This window comes from Bos grunniens, chromosome 10 (genome assembly GCF_055505025.1).
Source record: "Bos grunniens cultivar Pamir isolate PY7600 chromosome 10, Bosgru_T2T1.0, whole genome shotgun sequence".
NCBI classification, from domain to species: Eukaryota; Metazoa; Chordata; class Mammalia; order Artiodactyla; family Bovidae; genus Bos; species Bos grunniens.
Genome location: NC_141174.1, coordinates 46,985,189 through 47,000,308, shown reverse-complemented (window position 1 = coordinate 47,000,308; position 15,120 = coordinate 46,985,189). Strand labels below are relative to the sequence as shown.

At 37.9% G+C, this 15,120-nt stretch overlaps 1 protein-coding gene across 2 annotated transcripts in view; it reads right to left on the bottom strand.

Moving 5' to 3' along the window:
• UNC13C (unc-13 homolog C) overlaps positions 1-15,120 on the bottom strand; it is an 839,460-nt gene that overhangs the window by 767,622 nt on the left and 56,718 nt on the right. For both annotated transcript variants that reach the window (XM_086321016.1, XM_086321021.1), the window contains exon 2: positions 11,662-11,743. The gene's annotated coding sequence lies outside the window, so the exon portion shown is untranslated. The remainder of the gene's footprint in view (positions 1-11,661; positions 11,744-15,120) is intronic.

The window sequence follows — 15,120 nt, the reverse complement described above, 5'->3', positions numbered from 1 at the left end:
CTCCTGAGCAACTGGGTTTGGCCCCTCCTGACATGGTGAAAGTTAGGAGAAAGCAGGCCATAGAAATTAAGACTTCTGTTTAGAAAATCTTAAATTAGACTTCTCTATTAGATTTCTATATTAGAAATGGAGTGGCCATCATGGTCAACAAAAGATTCCGAAATGCAGTACTTGGATGCAATGTCAAAAACTACAGAATGATCTCTGTTTGTTTCCAAGGCAAACCATTCAATATCACAGTAATCCAAGTCTATGCCCTAACCAGTAATGCTGAAGAAGCTGAAGTTGAATGGTTCTATGAAGACCTACAAGACCTTTTAGAACTAACACCCAAAAAAGATGTCCTTTTCTATATAGGGGACTGGAATGCAAAAGTAGGAAGTCAAGAAACACCTGGAGTAACAGGCAAATTTGGCCTTGGAATACAGAATGAAGCAGGGCAAAGACTAATAGAGTTTTGCCAAGAAAATGCACTGGTCATAACAAACACCCTCTTCCAACAATACAAGAGAAGACTCTATACATGGACATCACCAGATGGTCAACACTGAAATCAGATTGATTATATTCTTTGCAGCCAAAGACGGAGAAGCTGTATACAATCAGCAAAAACAAGACCAGGAGCTGACTGTGGCTCAGACCATGAACTCCTTATTGCCAAATTCAGACTTAAATTGAAGAAAGTAGGGAAAACCACTAGACCATTCAGGTATGACCTAAATCAAATCCCTTATGATTATACAGTGGAAGTGAGAAATAGATTTAAGGGCCTAGATCTGATAGATAGAGTGCCTGATGAACTATGGAATGAGGTTCGTGACATTGTACAGGAGACAGGGATCAAGACCATCCTCATGGAAAAGAAATGCAAAAAAGCAAAATGGCTGTCTGGGGAGGCCTTACAAATAGCTGTGAAGAGAAGAGAAGCAAAAAGCAAAGGAGAAAAGGAAAGATATAAACATCTGAATGCAGAGTCCCAAAGAATAGCAAGAAGTGATAAGAAAGCCTTCTTCAGCGATCAATGCAAAGAAATAGAGGAAAACAACAGAATGGGAAAGACTAGAGATCTCTCCAAGACAATCAGAGATACCAAAGGAACATTTCATGCAAAAATGGGCTCGATAAAGGACAGAAATGGAATGGACCTAACAGAAGCAGAAGATATTAAGAAGAGATGGCAAGAATACACAGAAGAGCTGTACAAAAAAGATCTTCATGACCCAGATAATCACGATGGTGTGATCACTGACCTAGAGCCAGACATCCTGGAATGTGAAGTTAAGTGGGCCTTAGAAAGCATCACTACGAACAAAGCTAGTGGAGGTGATAGAATTCCAGTGGAGCTAGTCCAAATCCTGAAAGATGATGCTGTGAAAGTGCTGCACTCAATATGCCAGCAAATTTGGAAAACTCAGCAGTGGCCACAGGACTGGAAAAGGTCAGTTTTCATTCCAATCCCAAAGAAAGGCAATGTCAAAGAATGTTCAAACTACCACACAATTGCACTCAACTCACACACTAGTAAAGTAATGCTCAAAATTCTCCAAGCCAGGCTCCAGCAATATGTGAACCGTGAACTTCCTGATGTTCAAGCTGGTTTTAGAAAAGGCAGAGGAACCAGAGATCAAATTGCCAACATCCGCTGGATCATGGAAAAAGCAAGAGAGTTCCAGAAAAAACATCTATTTTTGCTTTATTGACTATGCCAAAGCCTTTGACTGTGTGGATCACAATAAACTGTGGACAATTCTGAAAGAGACGGGAATACCAGACCACCTGATCTGCCTCTTGAGAAATTTGTATACAGATCAGAAAGTAACAGTTAAAACTGGACATGGAACAACAGACTGGTTCCAAATAGGAAAAGGAGTACGTCAAGGCTGTGTGTTGTCACCCTGTTTATTTAACTTATATGCAGAGTACATCATGAGAAACGCTGGACTGGAAGAAGCAAAAGCTGGAATCAAGATTGCTGGGAGAAATATCAATAACCTCAGATATGCAGATGACACCACCCTTACGGCAGAAAGTGAAGAGGAATTCAAAAGCCTCTTGATGAAAGTGAAAGTGGAGAGTGAAAAAGTTGGCTTAAAGCTCAACATTCAGAAAATGAAGATCATGCATCTGGTCCCATCACTTCATAGCAAATAGATGGGAAAACAGTGGAAACAGTGTCAGACTTTATTTTTTGGGGCTCCAAAATCACTGCAGATGGTGACTGCAGCCATGAAATTAAAAGACGCTTACTCCTTGGAAGGAAAGTTATGACCAACCTAGATAGCATATTCAAAAGCAGAGACATTACTTTGCCAACAAAGGTCCATCTAGTCAAGGCTATGGTTTTTCCTGTGGTCATGTATGGATGTGAGAGTTGGACTATGAAGAAAGCTGAGTGCCAAAGAATTGATGCTTTTGAACTGTGGTGTTGGAGAAGACTCTTGAGAGTTCCTTGGACTGCAAGGAGATCCAACCAGTATATTCTGAAGGAGATGAGCCCTGGGATTTCTTTGGAAGGAATGATGCTAAAGCTGAAACTCCAGTACTTTGGCCACCTCATGCGAAGAGTTGACTCATTGGAAAAGACTCTGATGCTGGAAGGGATTGGGGGCAAGGGGAGAAGGGGACGACAGAGGATGAGATGGCTGGATGGCATCACTGACTCAATGGACGTGAGTCTTAGTGAACTCCGGGAGTTGGTGATGGACAGGGAGGCCTGGCGTGCTGTGATTCATGGGGTCGCAAAGCGTCAGACACGACTGATTGACTGATCTGATCTGATTAGATTTCCAAAGAGAGGTGTAAGTGTGAAGAGGCACTTGGATTTGTAACTCAGGAGATGCTCAGGAGATGTGCACCTAAGAGTCATCAGGTAATATTTAAATGTGCTGTTCTAGGAAAGAACAAAGAAAAGCCAAGAGTGGAGCCTTGAGATAATCAACATTTTGAATTTGGGAGAGTAGTGGATTAAAACTCAGATGTGTCTGATTAAATCATAATCTTCTAACAATATTCTGGAAAATGGCTCAGGCAGTAAAGTGTCTGCCTGCAATGCAGGAGACCTGGAATCGATCCCTGGGTTGGGAAGATAAGGAAATAACAACCCATTCCAGTCGCTACCGACCATGGGGTCACAAAGAGTTGGATACGACTGAGTGACTTCACTCCTTTCTTTCTTTCTTTCAATCCCTGGATATTCTTGCCTAATTGCTCATCTAAAGATGAACAAAATTCTCTCTTAAGTCATTATTGGTCTACAAAAAAAAAAAAAAATGCTTCTCCATTCTCTTAAGATACATGGACTGTCTATTCCTGAAACCTGCTAACTTAAAAACAGCCCAGTCAACACTCTGCTCCTTCAGTAAGCTGATGCTTTTTTATTCTTTTCCCCTTCACTAGAGGATCAGAAGAGGCCATGGTGACCTCCCTCTTTAGGTTGCCATGCAGCAAGCCAATTTAGGAAAGTGTTATTTTGAAGAAGGCACAAAGATGCAGCTACTGGGGTAGGGGGGAAGTACATGTGTGTCTGTATGTGCATTTGTGTCTGTGGGCAAGAATCATTTAAAATAATTTTATTATGGCCACGTTTAAAAGATAAACAAGACTGGTCTAAAAATAATACTGCAGTTTTAATATTAGAATAAGATGGTAATGATGATGGTAATAATGATCATCAGCTTTGTGTAAAAGAAGAATAGGTTACATTTTTAAGATTGTAAGAGCCAGCAGGAGAAAATAATCTACAAATTCTCATATTGACCTGACCAGCATGAATTTCACAGCTGGAAAAGTTATCTCCAAAAAAGAAAACTTGTGCAGAGCAGGATTTTCATCATCAGACCAATGTTCATCAAGGCTTTTATCATAAGAAATTGAAGAACATAAAATACCCAACTAGAACTACAATGGTCAAGACTCATAGTTTTTCAAAGTACAACATTAATTCCTTGGGATTTTAGTAGTGGTCAGCCACAGAAGGAAGACAGACAGGATAGTCAGAGAGAAAATAAATTTATGTGTGCTAAGTCGCTTTAGTTGTATCTGACTCTTTGTGATCCCATGGACTGTAGCCTGCCAGGCTCCTCTGCCCATGAGATTCTCCAGGCAAGGCTACTGATCTCCCTCCTAGGGATCTTCTTGACCCAGGGGTCAAACCTGCATCTCTTATGTCTCCTGCATTGACAAGCAGGCTCTTTACCACTAGCACCACCTGGGAAGCCCTAAAATAAATTTGGAAAGTCTTAAATTGATTTTTTTAAAAATATTGTGCATATTATTAATAGAATAATATGTGAAGGTGTCTTGTGATTTTCTAAGAAACAGATCATGTATAGAGCCCTTTAAGGGAGAGCTTCTAGTCATGGCAATTCAGGAAAAGTGTCAAAAATTACATTAGATGAGTGACAAGCTTGAAGAGGCAACGCCATAAGAGTTTGACGACATAGCAAGTATATTCAATTGGATTGAAATGTGTTTCTCTTTCAAGGTGTGAACAGAATTATCATGGCTATCTATGGTGACTTAAAAGAGCATCCAAGGCAGTAGTGCAATGAAGGGTTACTGAGCTGGTTATCGACAACTGGATTTTAATCCCTATGTTACATTTTCTTAATCTAGTTACTGGACTCCTGTGAGAGCTCATTGATTCATGCATTTATTCAAAGGACACCAAGTGTGTCTGCTGTGCGCTAGGTGCCAGGAATGTAGCAATGGACAAGAGCTATCTAGCTCTTACCCTTGGGGAACTTGTATTCTAATGTGGAAGATGGACAGTCAATAAATACACAGTTTTACCTGATTTACCATGAAGGAAAATAAAGTTAGACAAAGTGTAAAGTGAAGGAGGAAAATTAAGTCTCAGTTACTTTTACCAAAAAAGAGGAGGCTGAACTCCATTAGCAATTTTCAGTTTTTAAACAGTTACATGTAACAAAAACCAAAGCAAATTAATTATTTGGCTTTCCTAAATAAAAGTTTTTTTTTTCACATTTAACAAAAAGGTAGGAGGTAGGCATTATAGGACTGGCAGAGTAGTTTTATGATGTCATTGGCGTCCCGAGTGCCTTCAGTGTTTCTTAGGGTGCAGTTTTTATGCTTATGGCCATGCTGCAAGATAGCTATCTCACATTCACATTCCAGGTATGGGAAAGAAAGAAATGCAAAGGACCACTGAATAGTGTCTATATTAGGAAAACCAGACTTCCTAGAAGTCCCCAGCAGATACCCCTCCCACCTTTAGGGCTGCTGGGAAACGGGTATTTTTCAGATGACTGCCATCCCTGAAAAATATTCAGTTGCCCTGAAACTGGTTCACTTAAGAAGGGAGGATAGAGTAGAAATTTAGGAAGGAATTAGTCTGCTAAATTGCTTGAGGATACAACTGGACATCTACTTCAGCTCCCAATTTATTACTGTAATAATATCCATACTGGTATCCAGTATTAGGAAGAAAATACTAATTCATATACAAGTATCTATAAGTGGTATTTTTGAAAAACAAAATATCCATTAAAGCTCAGAGAAATCTACTAAACTAAACCAGAAGTGCAAAATAGCACCCAACTAAGAGTGAGTACTAAAACTACAAGAAACATTGACACAATTCACTATTAGACCTAGACTTACTGTCACTTAATTGGGTTTGGCACGTATGGGCTATACTATATGGGTAAAGGTATACTGCTCACATTTAAGTAAAAATATCTAACACCAAATGAAACAATGATAGCTACATTCTTCAGTCAACAACTTTTTTATAAGATACTCCTTCTCCAATAAGATATTCAATAAAATTGTTGTTCTTGGGACTGCACAAAAGAGTATCATATTGGCAATTCCAATTAACTTGATGGTGGTAACTAATATGTCATATCTGACATTAGAATATTCAGGTTCATATGTTGCTTTTCTCACTAAAATTTTAATTTGTTTCAGATGTATTTTTAAATAAAAATCAAATAAAATATTTGCAGAGCTCTGAAGAACTTCAAAGAAGTACTAAAAATTGAAAAACACAGCACTAAATAGCCTCAACTTCAACTTCAACTTCACCCTCAGACTCAGACTTTCTTAATTTTTTGTCTTACTAAAACTCTATCTTTGTTAAGGACTTTAAGATTAAGCAATAGATTGATTAAAAGTCTTAGTTGATGCTTTCAGTGCTCATAAAAGAACAGTGACTTCTCAAACCTTTGAAGAATTTATAATAGATACTACAAAACTGGTAGAAATATTAATGATATAATGAATTCAGAGATGGATTAAGCCGTCTTATCAATAATTCCTAAGAATCACAAAAAACAGTGTTCATTCTTTAGCTATTTGCACACATTCTAATCTCACAGACAGCTGGAAAGTATAAAACTCATCTGCAAAGGATTATACATATTATTAGTTAGAAATGCAGCTTACTTAGGCTGGGATACATTTTAATTATGTTTCTAGAAGAATTCTGAGATATATTTTATGAAAACTATTTTTATTTTGTCAATATATGAGCATTCAGTGATATCAACTGAGATTTAAACAATATCAGATCATACCTGAATCTTCTACATTTATCTATCAAAAGTCAAAAAGCTACTGACCCAATAATTTCATTTCTAGGGAAATACCTTAAAGAAATAATCCTAACAATAATAATAAAAAAAAAAGCTTTATCCATGAAAATGTTCGCTGGGCAATTACACATAATTGAATTTGGAAGCATTATAATTATCAATTTAATAATGTTCAGAGCAGAATGAAAAATAAACATACTAAATAAGAAAGGATTATAAGGCTATAGATGATAATGAACATTTTTAATGCACTCAAGTTTTTAAATAAACTTTCTTTCGTAACAGGTTTATATTTACAAAATTGAGAAGATGGTACATAAAACTCCTACAATGCAATTTGTTTGATGTTTTTATCATGATCAGACTAAAGTTATGGGTTTAGGGGAGGAAAATCAGAGGTAAAGTATCAGTTTCATCACATCATACCAACAGTAAAGACTGTCAAACTGACATATCTGGTGGTACTGACTGTGACCATCTGGCTTGAATAGCATTTAATTATTTTTCTCCACTGTAAAGTTAATTCCTCCTCTTTCAAATAATGTATGCTTTGAAAGAAGTCACTAAGTACAACTGTACTTAAGGAATGGAGAATTAGAGTACCTTCATAAAGGATTTATAAAATTTCTTCATGGAGATTTATCTCCCACCACCCACCACACTTATGATTCAATCATTTCCTTTTGTCAGTATGAACTCAGAGATATTTGCTTTATACTTTGGGTTATAGTCAAATACTGCTTTTTGGGGGGGAGGGGAACTCAAATTTTTGTAGTTTCGTAGGCTTTTTCAGTTGGCACCCGTGTCCTTTGGAATAATCTTAGCTTCTTAGCTTCTCACAGAACTGCTTTCACTCAGTTGTGCCTTTGCCTTTTGTTTAAATAAAGGCACTCTGTGGGTAAAGATGTGGCAAAAGGGAACACTTGTGCTCTGTTGATAGGAATATAAATGGGTACAGCCACTATGGAAAACAGTATGAAAGCTTCTCAAAAAATTAAAAGTAGATCTACCATATGATCCAGAAATTCCAATTCTGGGTATTTAACCAAAGAAAAAAAGCCACTAACTCTAAAAGATATATGCTCTCCAATATTCCTTGCAGCATTATTTATAATAGCAAAATATGGAAACAAGCTAAGTGTCTATAGATAGATAAATGGATAAAGAAGATGTGATATACATATATACAATGTAATATTACTCAGCCATAAAAAAGGAAAAGTTTTGCCATTTATTATATAGTTGGACGTTGAGGGTATTATGCTAAATGAAATAAGTCTGATAAAAGCGGTTGAAAGTGAAAGTCACTCAGTCATGCCCGACTCTTTGCAATTCCATGGACTGTATATTCTCCAGGCCAGAATACTGGAGTGGGTAGCTGTTCCCTTCTCCAGGATTCATGAAATTCTCCAGGCCAGGATACTGGAGCAGGCAGCCAATCCCTTCACCAGCGGATCTTTCCAACCCAGGGATTGAACCCAGGTCCCCCACATTGCAGACAGATTCTTAATCAGCTGAGCCACCAGGGAAACCCCAAAATACTGGAGTGAGTAGCCTATCCCTTCTCCAGCAGATCTTCCTGACCCAGGAATCAAACCGGGGTCTCTTGCATTGCAGGTGGATTCTTTACCAGCTGAGCCATCAGGGAACCCCAATAAAAGTGGTTGGAAGAGGACAAATAGGTGAAGAGGATCAAAAGTTACAGACTTCCAGTTATAAAATAAGTCATGGGGATGTAATGTACAGCATGGGGAATGCAGTCAATAATATTATATTGACTCTGTGTGATAACTGATAGCAACTATACTTACTGTGGTGATCATTTCACAATGTATACAAATGTCAAATCACTATGTTTCACACAAGAAACAAACAGAATATTTTATGTACTTTAATTAAATATAAATTTTGCTCAACCTTATACAAATCCTATGTATTTAATTTTTTGGTTGAAGGATCTTCATTTCTGAAAGGTATACAGGGTAAACTAATAAGGAGAAGCTAGTAACTTGCAACACTGTTTGAACCTTTGTAGTTTTGTCACTTATATAAAAGGAATAGAAAAATAGAAAAAGCATAGTGGAAATGTTGGGAGGGGGTGCTGCCTTTCAGTCTTTGAGTTGATGTTAGCCTGTTTAAAAAAAAAACACAACTTTTAGGCTATACATAAAATTTTTAATCAAAAATTCAATATCCATCTTAATGGAAGATATACTAATGATCAAAACACAGTTGTTATTAACAAATCACTGGTCAACAACAATATAAAACCTTTAACTGCAATATGTTTCATATTGTCTCCTGGGAAATGTCAACTTCGTAAATTAAGAAAGTTATCCCCATATATGAAGTACTTCTAGCATAGGCAAAAATAAACATAGATTTTTACATTGGCCATCAAAGAAGCCAAGATAATGTTGTGCTCTATAATCCTTTTTGAAAAAAACAAATTTACTTGCTATTGCTATGAAATGTCATTTGTAAAAACACAGTAAACCTCTCACAAGCTTTTGCAGATGGTGGTCTAATCTATTTACCAGTGCTCAAAAATAAAGGTCTTAACATTCAGGCTGCTTGTCAATATTACCATGGTTATAAATGAAATACAAAATTAGAAACTTGTAGCTATGCATTTATCTCATAATTTACCTTTTAAATTTAAAAACAAGTAAGTGGTATCATGGAGATAACTGTAAATAAATTTATCCTTATAAATCTCTAATTTGATCACGGACAATTCTTCCAAATCATTTTATATAATTAAGAAACCCATCCTCTATTGGTCAATTCCCCAAACAACGTGCTTGCCTGTAATTCTAATAATTAGGATATTTATGCTGTTCAAAATCTTATTTATTGTTCAAAACTTATCATGGAAGGCCTCCCAAGTCCACATTATCAACTGGAAAAAAACAACAACAACAGACATTTGAAAGAGGGAAGGAATTTGTGTATTGATAGATGCTATGAGATAACAATTCCAGCAAAAGAAGACTGGCATTCCCACCCAAGTCCTAAATCTTCTCACGGAAGTGAGAGTAAAGTCCTCAGTCATGTGTGACTCTTTGCAACCCCATTGACTGTAGCCTGCCAGGCTCCTCCATCTATGGGATTTTCCAGGCAAGAATATTGGAGTGGGTTGCCATGTCCTTCTCCAGGGGATCTTCCAGACCCAGGGATTGAACCTGAGTCTCCCACACTGCAGGCAGACTCTTTACTGTCTGAGCCACCAAGGAAGGCCCTAAATCTTATCATAATAGCTACCAATTGAAACTAACTTCAACTCAACTTAATTAAATAAATATTAATTGAGCACCTGCTTCTGTGTGGAGAACTTGTTTGGATTTTTGCCCTCAGTGGAAGAGTGCCTGACATGTTCATGTTATGACAAGAAGGCTGAGTGGCTGAAATCGAATGAAAAAGGAGAACTCAGAGAGGGCCGTAGGGGGAGGAAACATGTCATTTTAAGGCCTCTGGCTTTCACTCTGCAGGAAATGCAGAGCCATTTTAAGGTTTTGAGCAAAAGAGTAACATGCTCTAACTCATGTTTTAAAATCATTACTTTGACTATATTTTGAGAATAAAAAATAAGTGAACAAGAATACTAACAAGGAGATTTTTTTGGAGGCCACTGCAGTGTTCTTTCCTGAAGAATCCCAGGGATGGGGGAGCCTGGTGAGCTGCCATCTATGGGGTCGCACAGAGGCAGACACGACTGAAGCAACTTAGCAGCAGCAGCAGCAGTAATGAGAGAAGAAATAATGGTAGACAGAGCCAGGATGGGAGAAGTAGAAGTGAAGGTTGAGTCAAAGGGGAATTTCTGATTGATAGGATGTGGAAAGTGAACAAAAGAGGATCCAGTAATGACTGTGATAGTGAGCCTGGCCAGCTGGAAAAATGAAGTTGCCATTAGTTGAGATAAGGAAGGTTTGGGGGAGTAGATCAGTGACTCAGGTTTAAACACATGAAGCTTAAGATTGGAAAAATAGATTGAATGTCAAACTGCATAGGCACAAAACCCAATATCTGTATATTTTTCCCCAAACAAATCTCCATTTTAGGCAAAAGGGGAAAAAAAACAACTGAATGACAACAAATCCATTCCTTCTGTCTATCCTGAAAAATTTTTAAATGAACAAAAATAAAATAAAGGTCACTGATTTTGAAGCTCTTCAGAAAAGGAAAATGTTTCTATTCACATAATATCCCATATGCTTTTAAAATTGTGAGGACAAATTAACTTCATCACAATACAGACAGCTTATTTGGAAAAAAATCAAAAGGAAAAAATATAGAATATTCAGGTACAGTGGTTTGAATGCTCACAAATGAGATTCTCTACTATAAAAAAACTTCTTGGAATCTGGAAAATTAATAGTTGCTATCTCAGTGTCCAAAAGTTATGCAAAAGCCTATAAAACATTGAAAAAAGAAATATGAGTAATAACATAAGTTGAATTACATGAAATCGTCAATATTTTCAACTTTTGTCAATTTTTAAACAGCAAAAATGGCAAGAGAATATGGTTCAATCTAATATATTATGAAATTGAAAAGAAACAATCACACATTAGACAAACAACAGGCTTTGGTCATCACTTTTTGAACAGTAAATATTGACTTTTCCATTGCTATCACAGTGGTGCCAATCAGCTCAAGAATTCTTTTCAGCCAATGTTTCTTAAATAGCCACTGTCTACAACATCCCTGAGAGATGCTGCTGGATAAACAAAGTTGAGGGAGTAGAGTGTTTGAAAAACTTATAATAAAGATGAATAGGGTTAACTGCCAGGGTGATCGCACCTGGAGTTAAGATAAGTGGGATTCCAAGCAGGAAGTTCAAAAATCCAACGGGTACTTCAAGAATGTTTTCACGCAGGAAGGGACATTGAACTGGAGGTGGAGATGTACTGTAATGGTGCCAGTGAGACTTAAAGAAATCTGAGGGACAGTGATCCTGAGCTTTAAAACTGTATTTAAGGGTCATTTAGGAGAGAAAGAAGAGGGGCCTTATGAAAGAAGAGCTTCTAGGATGTGTCTTGGCCTAAAATGTTCACGGAACCAACTAAGAGTGACTAATCCAACTAGGCTGAGAGATGTTTACTTAGCCACGCTGAAGACTTTCCACCGCTTTGTTTGTTTCATCTTCGTCATTTATGACTGTGCCTTTGGAATCACCGTGGGACCTAGAAGGCAAGAATCAATAATTCTATTCCACTGCTTTTGCACCAATACAGGAGGATAATAGCATATAATACACAATAAAGCTAAATAAGTTAATAAGTATCTCATTAAAACTCCCCTTGTAGCTCAGTTGGTAAAGAATCTGCCTGCAGTGCAGGAGACCTGGGTTCAATCCCTGGGTTGGGAAGATCCCCTGGAGAAGGAAATGGCAACCCACTTCAGTATCCTTGCCTGGAAAATCTCATGGACAGAGGAGCCTGGTGGGCTGCAGTCCATGGGGTCGCAAAGAGTGGGGCATGACTAAGTGACTAACACTTACTTACGTCAAAACTCAGAAAAGTAAAATCTTATAATGGGTTTCTTTGAGCAAGGAATGGTACATTACCCAACTACTACTGACTTTCTTTTTACTTGATGTGCTGCCTTTAGTGTAGTATTTTAATGAGCATAAAGTATATGAATAAATCTGTTCATAATTCATGTGCAACTTCAATCATCCAACCCTACTTTTTGTTATATCTTATCAAATTTCTTAAATGCAAAATGGAGATTTTTAGAATTCTAAACCTCATGCCTAAGACATGAATACATTTGAAATAATTTATAAAATATAAAACCTAATAGATAAGTATATTACTCTTCTCTTTTGGAAGCCTTAAATTATATAAGTATATAAAGATGTAATACATACATTTTCTTATCAAGATTTTTATTAATATAGAAAAAGCTTTTTTTTAAATTATTTTTTGGATATTGAGAAAAATGCAAAAAGTCCTTCAGAAGGAGAGAAGGATGAATAAAAGTACTCTAGGCTCTTCTTTCTATAAAGCTTTCTCCTTAGTGAGGTTGTATTCCTAGAATGGAAACATAGCAAGCATCACAGGTTTACACATGGTTGCACAAAACAACAGAGAAGGCAATGGCACCCCACTCCAGTACTCTTGCCTGGAAAATCCTATGGATGGAGGAGCCTGGCGGGCTGCAGTCCATGGGGTCACTAAGAGTCGGACACAACTGAGCAGCTTCACTTTCACTTTTCACTTTCATGCATTGGAGAAGGAAATGGCAACCCACTCCAGTGTTCTTGCCTGGAGAATCTCAGGGACAGGAGAGCCTGGTGGGCTGCCGTCTATGGGGTCGCACAGAGTCGGACACGACTGAAGTGACTTAGCAGTAGCAGTAGCAACACAAAACAAACATTTGTTGAGTTGAATATGGTCTAGTGAAATTGGTAACAAGTTCGAACAAACCTCAGTCAGGGGATCAGGAGAAAGTCTGGGGCAGAAGCTTCTGCCTGGTCAGCAAAGAGAACTAGTGGGTGACTGAGAAGCAAATAAGAGGACTGTAGAGAGAATAGGATGTCCATGAAGAGGAAATAGAGGAGGATCCACACTGATAAAACTGAGAGAAATGGCAACCTATCCCTGCCTCACTCTGTTGGACAGAGGGGGTACCTTGTGGCTGATGAGGGCACTGCTGAAATTTTATGCAGAGTAAAGAAATTTGTTCCTTAAGGTTCAACTCTTTTAACCAGTTTGAGAGACATATTGAATCATGTAATATTTTAAGTTTAATGTTCTTGTTTTTCAGAAAAAGAAATTCAAGTTTACTGAAATGACCTGAATTACTAAAAAAAAAAAAAAAAAAGTAATTTATCATCAGCTTCTTAGAAAAGAATATCTTTAAAAGAAGACTGAATGCATCCTGGCAGTTTGGGCTTAAGGTATTGGGTTGGGCTGGCTACAGGAGATAAAAGCAGGAGAGCATAGGGATGGGAAGAGAGAAAGAGGCTGCAAGAGAATAATGATTTGAATGAAATTCTCCTTCAAGTCAGGTTTGGAGCTATCAATTCAGAGAAAGAAGAATTAGTTAGCTACTCTAGTCAGCTGGATTATTTTTTCCCTTGGGACTTAACACATATACAAAATCATTATGTAGAAGAATACACTGACTCTGTGCCAAAGGAAACAGTGTCAGCCTCCCCAGCTACCAGGGGCACACTGCAACAGGAGCATCATCACCGATGCCCAGCCACTGTGGAGGCAAGGAGATGAGGGAAACGACAGGAAGCTACAGGCTCCTCACGTAATCTCTGTGTAGCAATGTAAATCACACTCTGTGTTAAATGGAGATAAAATTTTCAAGGCTTAGGGAAGATTCTTATTAGAATTTCTGAAACCAGGGTCTGAAATTCTGAAACCAAGTACTGTCTAAGCCTTGTAGGATGAGAGTAATGATGGGTGAATTGACGGAGGATTGGACCCCAGGACCTTGGAGTATTCAGAGGTAGCCTGGTAATACATAGAGAGCCAGTCTCACCTAGAGTCAAACATCAGCCATACCCATTAATTGTGTGCTCTTGAATAAGTGATTTAACCTCTCTCTAACATGACCATAAAATCCCATACTTCATACAATTATTATGAGAGTCAGTTGAGGTAATGTGTGTGAAGAATGAACTGTAGCACATTTTTCTGCACATAATAAACACTCAATGACTATTTTTCCCTCCTTCTCCATTCTGGCAGCGAAGAATCCTGCCAGAAAAATATATAATGTTAAGACTGTCCCACAAGAGCCTTCTAAGTATGTTTATATCTAAGCAGCTGCCAACAAGGCAGAGCAAAGTAAGCAGATGCAACTTGCTTTAGCTAACTAGACAGCAGCTGTCCTTCAGCAGCTATTGGAACAAAGGCTACCACTGACCTCTCCTGACCATGAGAGTGACTGTGAAATGATTTGAAAGGGAATTTACTTGTTCCTTGAGCTGCAGAAGTAGGAGTAGGGAAGACTACAGACATATTTAACAGTGTTACATCAAACATTCACTGGTGTTACACCAATCAGCTCAGGGCATTCTATGATCTTGCCATTTGGAGAGTCTGTTTTCAGCTGGAGTTTCAATCAGAAAGTTAGTGTTTCAGCCAGACAGAGTAACTGTTTCAGCCAATAGCATGACATTTAACTGTCCCCATTCCCACATCCAGAACGCATAATAGGGCATAATATTGAAACAATGCCCTAAGGGCATAAAGCAGGGTAGTCCTAGTATTGGAAAAGCCCAAAGAGGGAAGCCTCACATGTTAACACATAATTAAGTGTATTTTACAGAGCAGATTAATGGGAATGAGAGTGCTCTAAGTAGACTAATTTGCAATGATTTGACACTAAAATCTGAGCTGTAAGCAGTTCAGACTGGGACTGAGGGGTGTCGTGGAAAGAGAATGGCATTTGGACCTTCCTGGGTTTTAATCTTGACTTACACTCACCAGCATGAGATGATGTGGACAAGAGTTAACCTCTCTGAGCACTGATTTCCTCAACAGCAAGGTGGTAAAATACCCATCTTAAAGAGCTGCCGTGTGGAGTACATGAGGTT